The 14422-nt window shown below is 40.3% G+C and overlaps 1 protein-coding gene and 1 pseudogene across 1 annotated transcript in view; one reads left to right on the plus strand and one right to left on the minus strand.

Annotated features, from left to right (window-relative positions):
- PPP6C (protein phosphatase 6 catalytic subunit) overlaps positions 1-14422 on the plus strand; it is a 37705-nt gene that overhangs the window by 6290 nt on the left and 16993 nt on the right. The window lies entirely within an intron of this gene.
- On the minus strand, positions 7910-8553 carry LOC122917252 (annotated as a pseudogene).

Consider the following 14422-nt stretch of genomic DNA (forward strand, 5'->3'; position numbering starts at 1 on the left):
TTATTTGACAGACAGAGATCACAAGTAGGCAGAGAGGCAGGCAGAGAGAAAGAAGGAAGCAGACTCCCCACGGAGCAGAGAGCCTGACATGGGGCTCGATCCCAGGACTCTGGGATCATGACCTGAGCCAAAGGCAGAGGCTTTAACCCACTGAGCCACCTAGGCACCCCTAAACATCCAACTCTTGATCTCAGCTCAGGTCTTGATCTCAGCGTGGTGAGTTCAAGTCCCAAGTTGGGCTCCATGCTAGGCTTGGAGCCTACTTTAAAAAAAAAAAAAAATCCCACTTTTTTTTCCCCCTATACTGACCTTTGTCCCATAACTCCATTTACCTTATTGCTCCATTTTACCCTTCTCTGTTGTATGATAGCAAATATGTCTGTATCCACCATTAGATTACAAGCTTCTGGAAGGCCAGGATCATATTTGTTTATTTTTGTGTTCTCCGTAGTCTTAGAACACTGTCTTGTATGTGATAGACAAACAGTTAAGGTTTGTTGAATCTCATTGTATACTGTTCTACAACAGACATTTTTCAGATGTCTCCTTGTGTCAAGTACTGTTCCCTGTGGGTGCTAGAGATAGAATCCGATACTTCCCTATGAGGGGCTCTCAGTATAGTAAAGGAGATAGGCAAACAAATGATTGTTGCGTGGTATGTTAGGTGCTATAATAGAGAGCTCTTCTGGATATTGGGGAACGTATTCAAAGCAGCATCTAACTGGAACTGGGACGATTTCAGCAAGGAGGAGCAGTGAGAGGATAAGAGTGTGTTCAGGTAGACAAAACAGGAAGGAAAAGAATTTGCTAGCAGAATAAATACCATATGCAATGGTACAGCTTAATTTGAAAGAACATGGCTGACTCAGGGAACTTGAAGTAGTTTGGTGTGGCTGGAGGTGGTGCTGGGAAGGCAGGGAGAGGCCAAATCATGGAAGACCAGACAAACTTCGATTTTTATCTTTCAGGTAGTATATAGAGAGACGCTGAAATGCTTTTTATATTTTAGGGAAAAACAAATCATACTGTGGACTTTGGGATGTTTTTTAAATGTACCTACTTGGGTGCCTGGGTGGCTTAGTGAGTTAAGCATCTGCCTTCAGCTTGGGTCGTGATCTCAGGGTCCTGGGATCAGGCCCCATGTTGGGCTCCTGGCTTGGTGGGGAGTCTGCTTCTGCCTCTTCCTTTTCCCCTTCCCCTACTTGTGCACTCTCTCTCTCAAACAAATAAAATAAAATCTTAAAAAAATGTAGCTAAAAAGAAAAGTAGATTTAAAGAAAACTATTACAGGGATACGCTGTTGTATGTGGTAGGAATATGACAAAAATCATAAAGATGGTATCTGTGTAAAGTTTTGGAAACACTGCCATAGACCGAGGAGTGCTCTTGAGAAATTTTTAAGGAGGACTGTGATCGTAGATTTTAGAAATATGGTTCTGGCAGCGTTTGTGGACCATGGTTTGGAATGGGCAAAAATATCATAGAAGCAGTAGGGCAGGTGACATGGGAATTTAAAGTAAGGCAGTGACAAATGATTGCAGTGTTTAAAAGGAGATGGGGACTCCTCGCTGGCTCAGTTAGGAAAGCATGCTACTGAATCTCTGGGTTATGAGTTCAAGTACCACACTGGGTGTACACAGTTTTACTAAAACACACACACACACACACACACACCCAAAACTTTACAAGTAGATGGAGAAGGTGTACTAGGATCTGTTGTCGTGTTAGGTCTAGGTTATGAGGAAGAGAGAAGAGTTCAGTGTAATCTGTTTCTGGCATAGATTACTTAGTAAATACTGTAACTAAATTAAAGAATGCAAGGGAGTTTGGTTTGGGCTGTACTGAGTTTGAGATGTGGCCAAGTGAAGATATTGAGGTAGAGATGTCCAGATTATCTGTTGGATTCACAAGCTGGTTAGGTAACAAATACTTTTTGATTGTCAAATGTGCTCCAGACGCCAGTAGCTCTAATAGTAGTAAACTCAGAAGGAAGGTCTTTACCATTGATTCTCACCTGGGGTGATTTTGCCTCTGAGAAGATCCTTGGCAGTGCCTGGAGACAGTTTTGATAGTCACAGCCAGGGAGTTGCTATGGGTGTGTAGTGGGTATAGAGGCCAGGGGTGCTAAACGTCCTGTAACAGATTGGACAGCAGCCCCCCACAAGAAAGAATTATTGGTAGTGCCATGGCTGAGAAACTCTGGCTTAGACTAAAGATATGGATGTTTTCTTCTAGATTGCAAGGGTGTGAATATTATTATCATCTTGGATTCCAGCTCCTTATTCCCAGTGATTTCTATTATAGTAGAAATTCTATACAAAAGCTATGTAAAAAATACTTTTAGATAGATTTTTATTTATTAAACCAAGAGATTTTATGACTACTAGTATGTTAAAGTAAATAAAGGAAATGGTATGTTTTAGCTAGCAGGGTCAGCTAAACAAAGAATCACAGAAATTTAAAACTCAGTGAATTTGAGGAGCAGGAGGGGACACAGAGACAGGAGCAGAGAATAGAATGGAGCCCTGAGTATCTTGAAGAAAAGGTAGAGAAGGGAAATGGGGTCTTCTAAGACCCTTCTAAGAAGGGTCTTATTTGTTCAAGAATTAGGAACTAATTGGGCATTGTGGGGAGAGATGGGTATAGTTTGCCTTAAAGTTGGGTAAGATTGAGAATCTTGCCTCAAGATTGATGATTTTGGAGCAGTAAGAGAAACCACGCTTCTTACCAACTAAGCAGTAGAACAAAGCTGTGAAGGGCTTTGGAACAGAGGACCATGTGTCTTCTCTCATGGCAAGGTTAGGCTCTCTGAGGCCAGTGTGTGTGTAGTTGGCTGACTTATATAGAATTTGCATTTGAGATTTCGTGGACTTATTTTTGTGTGTGCTTGGTTTGGATGTGTAAGCTACTGCTGAACTGGAGAGATGAGAGGCAATAGCTTTGGCTTAGAGACTCGACTCTCTAAATCTTCACTTGGGACTGCAGACATGGCAGTGACAGGAGACACTTGTTACTTAAGGTAGTGTGCGTGGTCTCAGATTGAAGATGCTGCCTAAGTAGTTTACATGTGTTCCCTAGACACTTACCAGCTTTTGAGATTGGCAAGGTTTCACAGTAACGTTCTTGAGTTTATGGTGTACTGTTACTTTGAGGTCAACACTGGGGGATATGGGCCGGTCAGCAGGGGTGACTTGCAGTTCAAGGGATATTATGGGCTAGGAAAGCCAGACATAAGTGGGTGCAAATTCTAGCACATCCGCATATGGGAATCATGGAGTCCCTCGGGAATCTGTGCTGTGATTAGTTTCAAAAATGTTAATTTGTTCCAGAAAGGATATAGAGTGGTTTACAAAGGTGTATTCAATATAGCAAGATAAATTACATACAGAATAAGTAAGAAAAATGAGACAAAGAGAGTGTAAAGATAGAATACCAAGATGGAGCGGTAAAAGAATTGTATATAAGATAGAAGCTGTGATGGCCAGATTAAGCCCTGAGCTTTCAGGGAGTCTACTGAAAGATAGAAACTAATCAGCTAAAAAATTCACCAAGTCTAAAAGGTAACAAACACAAGCTGCTCAGGAAATCACATGTATCCATGATAGAGGGAGCAGAGATGTTCCTCCCCTGGGTCCTCCTTGAAGATGACTGTATAACAACAACACCCTGTGCATCTTATTTATTGTCTACACGATGACAAGCTCTGTTCCCACAATGCCCCTTACCACAGGTGGATGGCACCACATTAAAGTGTAATTTGGGGAAAAAGCAATTGGGAAAGGAGGGCAGTATAATACAGGGTGATGACAGGTCTCCCTGAAGGACAGTTTGGCTTATTTCAGGGTGGAGTTTATAGTAGGTTGGCTTCTTTCTTTCTTTTCTTTTCTTTCTTTCTTTTTTTTTTTAAATTTTATTTATTCATTTGACATAGAGAGGGAGAGAGAGAGAGAGAGAGAAAAGAGAGCATGCACAAGCAGGGAGAGGAGTAGGAAGCGGCAGGTTCCCTGCTCTGTGGGAGCTCAATCCCAGGACCCTGGGATCATGACCCAAGCCAAAGTCAGATGCTTAACCTACTGAGCCACCCAGGTGCTCCTAAAATTTTATTTTTAAGTAATCTCTGTACCCGTTTTGGGTCTTGAATTTAGAACCCTGAGATCAAGAGTCACATGCTCTACCAGCTGAACCAGCCAGGTGCCCCTATTTATTTATTTTTTTTAATTTTTTAATTAAGAAATCTGGGGGGACCCCTGGGTGGCTTAGTCATAAAGTGTCTGCTTTCGGCTCAAGTCATGATCCCAGGGTCCTGGATTGAGCTCCGCATTGGGGTCCCTGCTCAGCGGTAACCCTGCTTGCTGCTCCCTGTCTCACTCCCCCTGTTGTGTTCCCTCTCTCGCTGTGTCTCTCTGTCAAATAAATAAATAAAATCTTTAAAAAATCTTTTTTTTTTTTTTAAGTAAGCTCTGTGCCCAATGTGGGGCATGAACTCAGGACCCTGAGATTAAGGAGTCACATGCTCTACATACAGAGCCAGCGAGGCACCCCTAAAATCAACTTTTAAAGAGGTGCGTGAGTGGCTCAGTTTGTTAAGTGTCCAATTCTTGATTTTGGCTCCCATCATAATCTTGGGGTCACAAGATTAAGCTCTGCATTAGGTTCTGTGCACTCAGCACAGAGTTTGCTTGAGATTTTCTCCACCACTCCCTTTGCCCCTCTGCTCTGCTCTCTTTCTCTAAAATAAATTAAAAAAAAACTTTTTAAAAATTAAGAAAGATTAACTCTTAAAGTGTACAGTTCAGTGGGTTTTAGAATATTTAGAGTTGTGCAACTATCATCATAATCAGTGTTTGAACATTTTTTTTTCACCCCAAAGAGAAATTCCATAACTGTTAGCAGGAGCTCCCTATTTCCCCCTTATCCTAAGCCTGAGGCATAGGCAATCACTAATCTACTTTCTATGTCTATGGATTTGCCCATACTGAATGTTCTAAGTTGAATTATATAGCATGTGGCCTTTCGTGAATGGTATAACGTTGTCAAGCCTCATGTACTTTGTAGCATGTACCATTACTTCATTTTGTTCTGTGGTTCAGTGATATTCCATTGTATGGATGTGCCACATTTTGTTAATCCATTCACCTGTGGATGGACACTTGGGTTGTTTCTACTTTTTGGCTATTGTGAATAATACTGTAGTAATATTGGTGTAAAGGTATCTGTTTGAGTCCCTGATTTCAATTTCTTTTGGCTCTATACCTAGGTGTGATAGTCCTGGGCATGTGCTAATTCTCTTTAGCATTTTGAAGAACTGCCAGACTGTTCTCCATAGTGGCTATCCCATTTTATATTCCTATCAGCAATGTGTGAGGATTCCTGTTCTTGCTAGCACTTGCTGTATTTCATTTTTATTTTTATTTATTTATTAAGATTTTATTTATTTATTTGACGGAGAGAGACATCGAGAGGGAATACAAGCAAGGGGGGGAGTGGGAGAGGGAGAAGCAGGTTTCCCACTGAGCAGGGAGCCTGACATGGGACTCGATCTCAGGACCCCAGGATCATGACCTGAGCCAAAGGCAGATGCCCAATGACTGAGCCACCCAGGCGCCCCTGTATTTCATTTTTAAAAACTTGTGGTCACCCCAGTGTGTGTGAAGTGTTATCCCATTGTGGTTTTGATTTTCATTTATTTCCCTAATGACTAATGATACAAAACATTTTTTAATGTGTTTATTGGCTATTTGTATATTTTCTTGGGAAATATGCCTGTTAAGTCTTTTGCCCTTTTTTTTTTTTTTTTTTAGAGTTATTTATTTGAGAGAGAGAGTGAGTGTGCATTGATGAGGGGAGGGGCAGAGGGATAGGGAGAGAGAAAATACTAAGCAGACTGTTTTCTTCCACAAAGAATAAATGTTTTTCATGCTTTTTTAAAAAGTAAAAGAAACAGGGATGCCTGCGTGGCTGAGTTGGTTAAACGGCTGCCTTTGGCTCCGGTCGTGATCTTAGGGACCTGGGATCGAGTCCCACATCAGGCTTCTTGCTCAGTGGAGAGCCTGCTTCTTCCTTTACCTCTGCCTGCCGCTTCCCTGCTTGCGCTCACTTTGACAAATAAATAAATAAAATCTTGAAAAATAAATAATTAAAAAGTAAAAAAAACAAAGATAAAAGTGGAATTCCTTTGGTTTGACATCTCCAGCAGCTGCTATTGTGTGTGGGCTTGGTGTATATTCTTCTTGGTCATGTTTTATAATTCAGTGTACACATATATGTAGTAGGCTGAGTATATAACCCTGTGTGTGTATGTATAAAACTCTACCACAGCACTTTGCATGCACTCTCTTATTTAATCCTTAGAATCTCCAGGTAGGTATCTCTATTTTGTGAATGAGGCAACTAAGACACAGAGAAAGATCAAGTAACTTGCTCAGGGATATACAGCTAAGGTAACAGTAAACTAAGTAATAGGTAAGAGGTAGAGCTGATATTTGACCTCTTATCTTTTTGGACTTAGAAGGCTGTGCGCTTAACCTCTGAATTATACCATGGTATTAATTGGTATGCTCTGTTTCTTAGCGTATAAAATATTCTGGGAATGGTACTTGTTGATTAGGAATAAAAAAGTATTCCCTCTCAGCTCCACTCTGTTTCTCCAAAATTTGACCTTTTAGGAGCATTGAACATAGTTGATTACTCCTCATTTTCTTTTTTGCCCATGCCTCTCGATCACTCCTCTTTTTTTTTTTTTTTTAAGATTTTATTTATTTATTTGAGAGAGTGAGAGAGAGCATGAGTGGGATGAGGGGCAGAGGGAGAAGAGCTTCCCTGCAGAGCAGGGAGCCTGACACAGGGCTCTATCCTAGGACTCTGGGATCAGGACTTGAGCCGAAGGCAGATGCTTAACCAACTGAGCCATCTAGGTGCCCTGATCACATCTCTTTTGAAACATTTTCTTTTTTTTTTTTTTAAAGATTTTATTTATTTATTTGACAGAGAGAAATCACAAGTAGATAGAGAGGCAGGCAGAGAGAGAGAGGGAAGCAGGTTCCCTGCTGAGCAGAGAGCCCGATGCGGGACTCGATCCCAGGACCCTGAGATCATGACCCGAGCCGAAGGCAGCGGCCCAACCCACTGAGCCACCCAGGTGCCCTCTTTTGAAACATTTTCTTCACTGGACTTTCAGGATACCACATGCTCATGGTTGCTTTTCTGCCTCACGAAGCTATCTCTTTTGCTTGTTCCTCCTCTTTTCCCTAACTTCTAAATATTGATGTATCTTACAGATCATTTCTTGATCTTAATTCTTTCCTTTCTTTGTAGATACCACTATAGTTATCTCTTCTAGTCTCATGTATGTATGTATGTATGTGTGTATGTATATCCTGACAGTCTCTAAATTGGTCTATCTGACTCAGACCCTTTTCCTTGAATTCAGGACTCATTCGATCACTTATTTACAGCACATACGGGGCTCTTAGAAGTCTGGTAGGCATTTGAGACTTACTGTGTCAAAATCAGATTCTGACAGCCAAATAGTGAAAACCACCCAAATGCGTAGCAACTAGTGAATGGATAAGTAAAATGTGATACATACAGTGGAATATTATTTATTTAGAAAAAAGAACAAAGTAATAAAATGTTTCAATACAGAAAAGCATTTTCATTACATATAACGAAAATCATTATATTAAGTGAAAGAAACCAGTCACAAAAGGCCATATATGCAGATGTCCAGAGTGGACAAAGCCATAGAGACTAAGTAAATAAGTGATTGCCTAGGGCTGTGGCGTGAGTTGTAGGAGGAGACTACCAATGCATACATAGCTTTTTGAGGGATGATCAAAGTGTTCTTTTTTTTTATTATTAATTTGTAGCTTTGAGGCATTTTATTATAAAAAACTGGCATTCATGTACATAAACAATAAACTTAAAATTTATCACATATTTATTTCACTTTTTAGCTTGGCCTTCTAGTAAATCTTTAGCTTTATTGATTTTGGCTGCTGTGTAAGGAGATTCTCCCTTGTCTGGGTGATTTAAAAACACAATTCATCAGTGAGCAACTCTTATTTATTCCTTTATTGGCAGTAGTATGCCTAGTATTTTTTTTAAGTTTTTAAAAAAATTTATTTATTTGACAGGCAGAGATCACAAGTAGGCAGAGAGGCAGGCAGAGAGAGAGGAGGAAGCAGGCTCACTGCCAAGCAGAGAGCCCGATGTGGGGCTCGATCCCAGGACCTGGGATCATGACCTGAGCCAAAGGCAGAGGCTTTAACCCACTGAACCACTTAGGCACCCCATAGTATGCCTAGTATTAATGCTGCTTCTTGTTTTGTCATTTTGGGTTCTAATCCACTTCTGTAAGCCACCACTGAAGGCAGATTTTGGTAGACATTGAAAAACTTGTTTGACTTGAGGCTCCATGTTTGCAAAACATAATATCCTGCAAATCCTGCAGCAGCAATGGTCAGTCCAGCTGCTACCATTGTATTGGCCATGGCTCTGGCTCAGTTCCCTTCCTTCACCAAGAGCAAGGTTCATCCCAGCTCAAAGACCTCAGCCACCAATTCCTACACCTCTACCAGGCAGTGATACAGCCGCCACCAGCAAGCACTGAAAATTTTCTAAAATTAATTATGATGATGGTTTCTGAACATCGAGCATGTGAAGAAAACAACTGAATCTTGCACTTTATTATTTTTTAAAAGAACTAAAATCAAAACCATCTGCTTATGCAAGAAATAATTGATAAGCTGGACTTCATTAAAATTGAAAACTTTTGCTCTGTAAAAGACAGGAGAATAAGAAGACAAGCCACACACTGGAAAAAATGTTTGCAAAAGACATATGTGATAAGGGACTTTTATCCATAATATGCAAAGAACTCTTAAAAATCAGCAATAAGAAAACAAACTGCTCCTTTAAGAAATGGGCCAAAGACCTGAGCGGACACCTCACTGATGATCAACACGTGACGAGCCTATGAAAAGGTGTTCCTTATCATACATCACTAGGGAAATAAATGCAAATTAAAACAATGTTATAAACAGCCAGAATTCCGAACACTCATATCACCAAATGTTGGCAAAGTTGGGGAGCAAAAGGAGCTCTCATTCATGCTTGATGGGAATGCAAAATACAAAGTACAGCCACTTTGGAAGATTGTTTGGCAGTTTCTTGCCAAGCTCTTAGTATACAATCTAGTAGTCATGCTCCTTGCTGTTTACCAAAATTAATTGAAAACTTGTGTTCATCCAAAAACCTATTCATGGATGTTTACAGGAGCATTATTCATAACTGCTAAAATTGGGAACCAACCAACATGTCCTTCAGTAGGTGAATGGATAAATAAACTGGTACATCAAGGCAATGGACTATTATTTAGCACTAAAAAGAGCTATCAAGCCATTAAAAAACATGAAAGGACCTAAGTGGTTATCTTTAAGTGAAAGAAGTGAATCATACTTTTGTATGATTTAAACTGTATGACCTTCTGGAAAAGGCAAAATTATGATGACAGTAATAAGATCACTGGTTTCCAGGGTTTGGGGGAGGGAAGGATGCATAGATAAAGCACAGAGGATTTTTAGGGCAGTGAAACTATTCTGTATGATACTATAATTCTGTATACATGTCATTATACATTTGTCCAAACCCACAGAATGTACAACACCACAGGTGAACCCTAATTGAAACTATGGACTCCACATAATACTGATGGATCAGTGTAGTTCATCAGTAACAAGTGTACCACTCTGATGGGGAATGTTGATAGTGGAAGAGGCTGTATGTATGTATGTATGTGTTTGTGAGCAGCACATAAATGAGAATTCCCTATATCTTCTCAATTTTACTTTGAACCCAAAACTGCTCTAAAAAAATAAATTCTAAGAGAAAATTACAGTAAGAAAGTCTTTCCTTAGAGTCTTAACTATCAATAATGACTATCAACACCCTTGCAGATACTTAAGCCAAAATAATTTTTTAAAGATTTATTTATTGGGGTGCTGGTGTGGTTCAGTCACTTAAGCCTCTGACTTTGGCTCAGGTCATGATCCCAGTGTCCTGGGAACGAGCCCCATGTGGGGCTCTCTGCTCATCAGGGGGCCTGCTTCTCCCTCTCCTTCTGCCTGCCTCTCCGCTTGCTTATGTGCGTGCTCTCTCTTTCTGTCCCAGGCAAATACATTAAAATCTTTATTTTAGGATTGAGGATTGATTTATTACTGGTGTGAGAGAGAGAGTGCCCGCCAGTGGGGGGAGGAGCAGAGGGAGAGAATCTTCAAGCAGACTCCCTATTGAGCACAAAGCCCAACGTAGGCTTAATCTCTACCCCTGAGATCCTGACCTGAGCCAAAACCAAGAACTGGACGCTTAACTGCCACCCAGGCACCCCTTAAGCCAAAAACATTGAGTCACCCTTGATTCCTTTCTTTCAATGCTTTCTTTCCAATTGTTCTCAAATCTAGTGGATCCTGCATTCAGAAAACATCTGGAATCTGTTCACTTGTGGCCAGTTCCTACTTTTATGATGCTGATCAAAGCCAGTATTAACTTTTACCTAGATTATTTGTAGAAGCCCTCATAAGTGGTGTTCCTGCTTCTGCCTTTATCTCTTTCCAATCCCTAAATTCATCATAGCCCATAAAAATAGCGGACGTAAGATCATAATCACTCCTCTGCTTAGGGCCTCCCAATGGCTTCCTGTTAAAAGCCAGGTCCTTATATTTACCCCTAAGGACCTAAAAATGTTTTGTGGTGCTCTCCTGTTTTTTTTTTTTTTTAATTCAATCCACTAAGCACTCCAGCTTTGATGTTTCTCGGACAACAAGCATGCTTTCATCTAAGCAGTTTGTACTTACTGTTCTCACTGGCTGCAGTGCTGTTCCCCCAAAACCTTACCTTTTTCTGATTTTTGCTCAAAAGTCACTTTATCAGTAAGGCTTTTTTTTTTTTTTTTTTTTTTTTTTAATCAGTAAGGCTTCTGTGCTCACCTTATTTAAGATACCAGTACCACCTCCCGCCTCTGCCACTATTTACTCTTGTTACAGTTCTTCCTTTTTCTCCATTCCTCTTGCCACTATCTGAAAAATTAGTATAAACATATATTTTACTTATTTATTTTCTCTACCTCTCCTCATTAGAGTGTAAGCCTCTGGAGAGCAGGTCTTTTAGTCTGTTTGGTCATTACTATTTATTTACTTTGTTTCTAGAATTACTGGTATCATCCTAGGCTCTCAGTAAGTACTTGTTGTGTTGAACAACTAAATATTCAAGATAATACAGTGAAAAAAGGTAGGTAACCTGGATTCCAGATCTGTTGTTACTAAGATTAAGTAGCTTAGTGACTGAGTACTTGTGGGTCTCAGTCTTACCATCTGGGTCAAGTGAAAGATTTGACATAGGCGATTTTTAATGAAGTGAGATAATAGAAATATATATATTGGTTTCTGCCTCCAGTTCCTAGCACAGAAACCCTTATAATTTCTTGAGTAATAGGAGTGCCTTGTTCTAAAGGGATGGCTCTGGGTCAACTCCCCGATGGCTCCTGGGTATAGGCTAATCACTGGAAAAACCAAATCATGATTAGAAGCTTGGCATTTTCAGGGGCACCTGGGTGGCTCAGTGGGTTAAAGCCTCTGCCTTTGGCTCAGGTCATGATCCCAGGGTCATGGGATCGAGCCCCGCATCAGGCTCTCTGCTCAGCAGGGAGCCTGCTTCCTCCTCTCTCCCTGCCTGCCTCTCTGCCTGCTTGTGATCTCTCTCTGTCAAATAAATAAATAAAATCCTAAAAAAAAAAAATCTTAAAAAAAAAAAAAAAAGAAACTTGGCATTTTCAGTCCTGTCCCCAATTGTTTTCAAATGGGAGAAGGGCTGAAATGGGGTTAATAGTGGGAGCTTCCATAAAATCTCTGAAGTATGTGGTTCAGAGAGCTTCCGTCTGAATGTTCATTTGTATCCTTTGTCATGTTCCTTTTTTTTTTTTTTAAGATTTTATTTATTTATTTGACAGACAAAGATCACAAGTAGGCAGAGAGGCAGACAAGAGAGAGGAAGGGAAGCAGGCTCCCAGCAGAGCAGAGAGCCCGATGCGATGTGGGGTTTGATCCCAGGTCCCTGGGATCATGACCTGAGCCATAGGCAGAGGCTTTAACCCACTGAGCCACCCAGGCGCCCCCTTTGTCATGTTCTTTAATAAACTGGTAAATACGTAGATGTTTTCCTGAGTTCTGTGAGCTGCTCTAGCAAATTAGACCCAAGGAGGAGGTCTTTGTAACCTGCATAACCTTTGATCTATATAGCTGGTTGGTTAGAAGCCTAGGTGATAACTTGAGCTTGTAACTGATACCTGGAGAGAGAGAGAAAATATGTGTGTGTGTGTGTGTGTGTGTGTGTTTGGTGGGGGGAGGTGGCGCAGTCTGCTTGTGGGATATGATGTTATCTCTGTGTGGATAGTGTCAGAATTGAGTTAAATTGTTGGACAACCAGCTGCTGTCACAAAGAATTGCTTGTTGTGGGGGAAAAAACCTCTACACATTTGGTGATCAGAAATGTGAATGTTTTGTGTGACTAGTACAGGAGACACATAGAAAAGAAGCACACACTAGGGAAGAACTGGGTTTTTCCCTCCATAGGAAAGAGAAACTGAATTTTTTTATTCTACAAATGTAAACCAGAATTTTTAAACTGAAGCAACCTTGAGAAACCATCTTTCATTATAAAGTTAAAGCTTTCAGTTCAGAAACATTATTTCACTCACTGGTATCTGTTCCTATTATGGATTATTGGCAGGACTAAGTCTTGTTTGGTGAAGCGTTTGAGTGTTGTGGGAAATTCAGCACAAGAAGGAGCTAGCTACTCAGGGGCCCTAAGCTAGAAGGACTCCAGGCCAGAAGAAATATCTTGCCTTTGAGGTTCTATTTGAAGATGAGGAACTTATCCTAGGAATAAGAATAAACCATTTTATTTTGAAAAATTCCAAGCAGCTCTATTTCCCCTCATTTTCTTTTGAGGGGCTTCCACTACCCACCCCCTGTTCCCCCCGGATCATCTGTCATTGTGAGTTCTCTCTTGTGCTTGGCTCTGTATGAAGTAGCTGTTGCTGTTAAAAGTGTGTCTCTTATATGTTTAGTTAAATTGTAGCATTTATATTTTTATTTTTTTAGATTTTATTTTCTAAAGTAATCTCTATACCCAATGTGAGGCTCAAACCTATAACCCCAGGTTTGAGAGTTGCATGCTCTACCAGCTGAGCCAGCCAGATGTCCCTAGCATTTAGATTTCTTCACTTCTTTTTCTTAAGGCTTTATTTATTTGAGAGAGAGATAGAGAGTGAAAGAGTATGTGTGCATGTGTTGGGAAGGAGCAGAGGGGAGAGGGACAAGCAGACTCCGTACTGAGCATGGAGTATGGAGCCTGACTCGGGGCTTGGGGCTCGATCTCACAACCTTGAGATCACGACCTGAGGTGAAACCAAGAGTTGGAGGCTCAACCAACTTAAATTTCTTAATAATTTCATTATGCTTGTGTAGTTGGTTCATTGGTTGGTTGTTTTAAGTAAGCTCTCCATCCAACTCATAACGCTGATGAGCCAGCAAGGTACCCCTTTTTAATTAATTAATTTTTATTTTTTAATGTTTTTAATGCTTGCATAGTTCAGTTTCTCTTTTCTTAGCAGACCTACCATAAAACCAAGTAGGGCCACTGACTATACTATAAATTGGTCTCAGATGGAAGGTAGGTTCTCCCCCAGTTCTCCATGCATAGCAAGACTATACACTTCCTTCTCCACTGCTCTGTCATGAGAATCATTTTCCTTCTATGAAATCTTTTTTTTTTAAATATTTTATTTATTTATTTGACAGAGATCACAAGCCGGCAGAGAGAGAGAGAGAGAGGAGGAAGCAGGCTCCCCACCGAGCAGAGAGCCCCATGCGGGGCTTGATCCCAGGACGCTGGGATCATGACTTGAGCCAAAGGCAGAGGCTTTAACCCACTGAGCCACCTAGGCGCTGCATCTATGAAATCTTTTGATATGAGTGTTGTCAGAGAACAAATACTTTTAAATACAAACAGAGTTCTTTTTAAAAAGTTGGGTGACTCCTCAATTTTAGGTTTACATTTTGTAATTATTTAATTTTAATCTTTTAATTTTAAGATAACTATTTGTAATTGTAAAAACTAATACTGAGAGATCCCACATACCCTTCACTCAGTTTTCCCTAGTAGTAAGGTCGTATAGAACTATAGGATATTGTTGATACAACCCATGATCTTGTTCAGATTTCTCCAGTTTTACTTGTACTGTGTGTGTGTGTGTATTTATTTCTCTGAGATTTTATTACATATGTAGTTTAAAAATTTTTTTTTTAATTTTAAGATTTTATTTATTTATTTGGCAGAGAGACCGAGAGAGAAAGCACAAGCAGGG

The sequence above is a fragment of the Neovison vison genome, chromosome 9 (genome assembly GCF_020171115.1).
Source record: "Neovison vison isolate M4711 chromosome 9, ASM_NN_V1, whole genome shotgun sequence".
NCBI lineage: Eukaryota > Metazoa > Chordata > Mammalia > Carnivora > Mustelidae > Neogale > Neogale vison.